Source organism: Tamandua tetradactyla, chromosome 11 (assembly GCF_023851605.1).
Source record: "Tamandua tetradactyla isolate mTamTet1 chromosome 11, mTamTet1.pri, whole genome shotgun sequence".
Classification (NCBI taxonomy): domain Eukaryota; kingdom Metazoa; phylum Chordata; class Mammalia; order Pilosa; family Myrmecophagidae; genus Tamandua; species Tamandua tetradactyla.
In genome coordinates, this window is record NC_135337.1 from 79,911,476 (window position 1) to 79,916,525 (window position 5,050).

Below are 5,050 nucleotides of genomic sequence, written 5' to 3' on the forward strand. Positions count from 1 at the left end.
CTTGATGCTGAATTTCAGCTCATTCTCGGGTTTTTCTCAATCCCTTGATGCTGAGTCTCAGCTCATTCTAGGATTTCTGTCCCACGTTTCCAGGAAGGTCCACACCCCTGGGAGTCATGTCCCACGTAGAGACGGGGAGGGTGGTGAGATTGCTTGTTGTGTTGGCTGGAGGGGATTGACTTTTGAATAGAGGAGTTGTGACTCCACCCATTCCAGATGGATCTTGATTACTTTACTGGGATCCTTTAAAAGAGGAGACATTTTGGAGAAATCTTGAGAATGGCAAGAGCAGCAGACACGAGAACTAGAGTCCACCAGCCAGAGACCTTTGGAGATGAAGGAAAACGCCCCCTGGGGGAGCTTTGTAAGTAATAAACCTGGAGAGAAAGCTAGCAAGGTCACCACATTTGCCATATGCCTTTGCAATGGAGAGAGAAACCCTGAACTTCATTGGCCTTTCTTGAGTGAAAGAAAGGTGCCTTAATTCTCTTGTTGGTGCCTTAATTTGGACATTTTTATAGACTTGCTTTAATTTGGACATTTTCTTGGCCTTAGAACTGTAAACTTGCAGTTTATTAAATTCCCCTTTTTAAAAGCCGTTCTCTTCTGGCAGCTAGCAAACTAGAACGGGGCGGGGGTATGGAGAAGTTTTGGTGATGGGTGGTGGAGATGGTGGGACAATGCTGTGAGTGTCACTGATAATTATTGAATTTTTCACCTTAAAGTGACTAAAACAGGAAATGTGCTGTATATATTTTACCACAACAAATGAAAAAAAAGGTGGAGCTAGGTGGTTTGCTTGGAGGCTCAGAACACATCTATAATCTGATTCTGAAACACCATGTGTTTCTCCAAGGCCCAGAACTCTCTTTCCCACTATCGAAAACAAAGTCAGGACGCGATGTTTGGAGATAAATTCAGCTGCACTGTGCAGTGATTCCCCAGGGAACAGGCCTTTGATTTCCACTAGGTTTTCATGCATTTACTACATCAAGTTGATGTGTGTTTGCACGGGAGAGCTATTGCATATGCGACCCCCAAACAAACAATGAAAACAACACGTACACACACACACCCACACGCACGCACACAAACACACACACGCTTTAGGCTCAGAAAAGCACTGAACTTATCTTTGACTTGCAGACTTGTTTCAACGGCCCCTCAAATCAAGGGTGGTCACAACTCCCTGCCCCCAGGAGGGTACTGCAGACCCCAAGGTGAGTCTCCAGGTGGTCCCAGCAGACTCACAGGCTGACCGGTGACCCCAAAACAAACCCTAACCCCGGACCCACCCCTGGAGGAGAACCCCAGCTGGCCACGAGCTCCCAGCCTGTTCTGTTTGGGCTGGGCCTGGGGGCAGGAGACGTTCCAAAGCCAGTTTCTCCTTTGTCACCCCCTCCGCCAGCACTGCAGACAGTTTTATGCTTGTAAAACAGCAAATATGTCATCACTGCATTTTTTCAAGCAAAAAAATGTTAGCATTCGTAATTTTTTTGTTTTTTTATTGTAGAATATAACATATATATGCAAAGTAAAGAAAGAAAATAGCAACATTTTCAAAGCACACTTCAACAAGTAGTTACAGAACAGATCCCAGCGTTTGTCATGGGCTACCATGCCACTATCTCAGGTTTTTCCTTCTAACTGCTCCAGAACACTGAAGTCTAGAAGGAATATTAACATAGTGATTCAGCAGCCATACTCATTTGTTAAATCTTATATTCTCTGTTATATCTCTTCCTCTCCTTTGATCCTTCTCCCAATCTATAGGGCAATGCCCAATCTGACTTTTTTGTGTTCAGAAGGGGTGTCCACACTAAAGGACAGGGGGATGGAATTAACTGATAATCCTGGAGAGGCTGGTGCCTCTGGGCGTCAGGATTATCTGACCTAGGAACCCTCTGGGAATTGTAGGTTCCAGGAAGGCAAATCTAGTGCATGTAACCTTTGTAGCATCTCAGTTCGAGACCTAGGTGTTCTTAAGAGTCAACAGGAGTGATGTTGGTTGGGGTCTAGCAAACCATGGCAATTAGCACTGTCTAACTGAAGCTTGCATAAGAGCAGCCTCCAGAATAGCCTCTTGGGGTGACTCTTAGGCCTAATTATAAGTAGGCTTAGCTTCTCCTTTGCAGGAATAAGTTTCATGGGGGCAAACCCCAAGATCGAGGGCTCAGCCTGTTGAATTGGCTGTCTCCACTGCTTGCACGAATATCAGCTCCACTCGATCTCTCCTGGCCACTGATGCCTTATTTTATTACACCTCCTTTCCTCCCCCTTTTCAGGAAGGCGTTGCAATCCCACAGTGCCAGGACCAGACTCATCCCCTGGAGTCATATCCCACACCGCCAGGGAAACCTTCACCCCCTCACCCCTGAATGTCGTGTCCCATGCAGGCAGGGAGGGCAAAGATCTTCTTGGCAGAGTTAGCTTTCAATAATTCTGATTTAAAATTTTTGATATTCATTAGCTATAATGTCTATTTTGCCTTTTTTTTAAAAAAAAAATAGTGACTTTATTGAGATATAATCCACACGCCATACAAGACACCCACTTTGGGTACAATTTGGTGGGTTTTGGCATTTCCACGGAGCCGTGCAACCACCAACCTTACTTTCTAGACAATTCCACCATTCCCCCCCCAAAAAAATCCATACCTATTGGCAATCACTCCTCATCTCCCCATCTATTTAATGTTAACAGAAAGTTGTGACTGTTTTAGAAGAGTAGCTTTCCAAAAACCCAAGAAGAAAGTTCAGTTTTCGGTGTTTTACTCTTTTTTTGTATGCTGTTTGTCACATTTCATTCTTTTCCCCATGTGATTATCCCGTTGCTGCAGCACCATTTGTTGAAGTTTTGTTTATTTGTTTTTTTCTTTCTTTGTTAGCTTGTTTGCATTCATTTTGGGAAGTGCATGGGCCAGGAATCGAATCCAGGTCTCCTGCATGGAAGGCGAGAATTCTACCACTGAACCACCTGCGCATCCCCTTCGATGTTTTACTTTTAATTTGTGTTTTCAATTAAAGTAGATTGAAGAATCTTGTGCTCTGAATTTAATGACATCTTATGATTTAACTCTTCAGGTCGGTCTTTTTCAACAGGATTCCTCCAGAGAAAAAAAGGCTTTACACCCTATATTAGCCAGAGTTCTATAGAGAAACAAAATCAGCAGGAGATATCTGTAAATATAAAATTTATAAAAGTGTCTCACATAACTGTGGGGATGTAGAGTCCAAGGTCTGCAGGGCAGGCTGCAAGCTGACAGCTCCAATGAAGGTCCTCAATGAACTCTCGGGAGAGGGTGGCTGAAATAGGAAGAGTGATTGTCTCTTCTGATTCCTTCTTAAAAGCCTTCCTGTGATTAGATTAAGTGTCACTCATTGCAGAAGACCCTCCCCTTAGCCGATTAAAAATGCAATCAGCTGTGGACATAGCCAATGTGATCATGATTTAAGTCCATGAAATGTCCTCATAGCACCAGACAGGCCAGCACTTACCCAACCAGATAACCAGGCACCACCACCTGGCCAGGTTGACACATGAACCTGACTATATCACACACCCTGAGGCATCCCTGTCTCTGCTGAATCCCTTTCTCTCCTCCACACCTGCAATGGTTGCAAATTTTGTCCCAGTCCTGGAAGGACGAAGACCAGTGTTCTCTTCTACCATCTTCTGTGTCCTGACGTTCAGAGGAGGGACCCTGACGGAGAAATATCTAAACTTCTGATGTTTAGAACATTATCTTAACAACCTCAAATTACAGGAAGATTCAAACAATACAGACATAATTGGTGTTGAGATTAAGATGAGCAAAATAAATTGTATGGAATATATAATCATTTATGAGTTATTGTGTTTTTATTTTATATAAGATATCCAAAGGTCACCAACCTGTCCACAAAAGATCAGATACAGACACAATAATAATTAAATTCTTTCATCTTGGATGTTTTGCCAACTTATAAAAATCACAGCGTCATGCTTTCGTGCTGTTGTTAGAAATGTATGTTTGTTAAGGTAGGAGGGATAGAACATGCTGGGTTTAACTGCCTGCCAGCTTGGTTTATATCATTAAAATATTTAGGCATATGGTCTGCAGATTTTCCATCTGTACTGTTTTTCCTGAGCCCCCCGAACATAATAGCTGATTATTTACTCGTTTGAATATTTCACCACTCATTCACCTATTTTCCTACTGGTGGACATTTATATTATGTATCAGCTATCTGTTGCTGAGCAACAAATTATTCCTAATGAAAAATGTGGCTGAATAACTATTTGTTATCCCCACAGTTTCTATGCATCAGAAATTCAGAAGCAGCTCGGCTGGGTCTGGTTCAGGGATTTGTATGAGGCTGCAGACAAGATGTCAGTCAGGGCTGCCTCCATCAGAGGGTTCCACTGGGGCCACAGGATCTTCTTCCTTGATGGCTTGCTCACACAATTAGCAGGATGGTGCTGGATGCTGGTAGGAGATGTGGTTCCTCCCCAGGTGGGCTTCTCCAGAGCTGCTCCCCCTACATGGTGACCAGCTTCCCCCAGAGTGAGAGATCCAGGAGGTGGGAAGGGGGTGAGCCCAGTGGGAGGCTGCTCTTTTTATGATCTGGCTTCTGAAATTGCCTTCCATCCCTTCTGCTACATTCATTAATTAGAGGCAAATAGCCAATCTGACCCCCAATCAAAGGGAGGGGAATTAATTCTGCCTTTCGATGGAAGCAGAGTTGAAGTATTTGCAGATTTTTTTTCTCAGTTGAGGTGCTGTATTTAATAACTTTTTTTCTTCAGGGTTGAAGTTTATTTTTTTTTTTTTACTTTTTATTCTATAGTATAACATATACAAAGCAAAGAAATAAAAAAGCATTAGTTTTCAGAGCACTCTCTAACACGTAGTTACAGGACAGATCCCAGAGTTTGTCATGGGTTACCATATGATCCTCTCAGATTTTCCCTTCTACCTGCTCCAGAATATAGGAGGCTAGAGGACTTAAATGCTTTTTTATCATCACAATTGAATTTTTTCCTTCATTTTTTTTTTTTGTGAAAAATA

The 5,050-nt window shown here is 42.9% G+C and overlaps 1 long non-coding RNA gene across 1 annotated transcript; it reads left to right on the plus strand.

Moving 5' to 3' along the window:
- The first annotated feature begins 259 nt into the window (after positions 1-259).
- On the plus strand, positions 260-3,052 carry LOC143649614 (uncharacterized). The gene is made up of 2 exons (XR_013159135.1): positions 260-364; positions 2,888-3,052. It is a non-coding gene; the product is annotated as an uncharacterized LOC143649614 (long non-coding RNA).
- Positions 3,053-5,050: the final 1,998 nt, after the last annotated feature.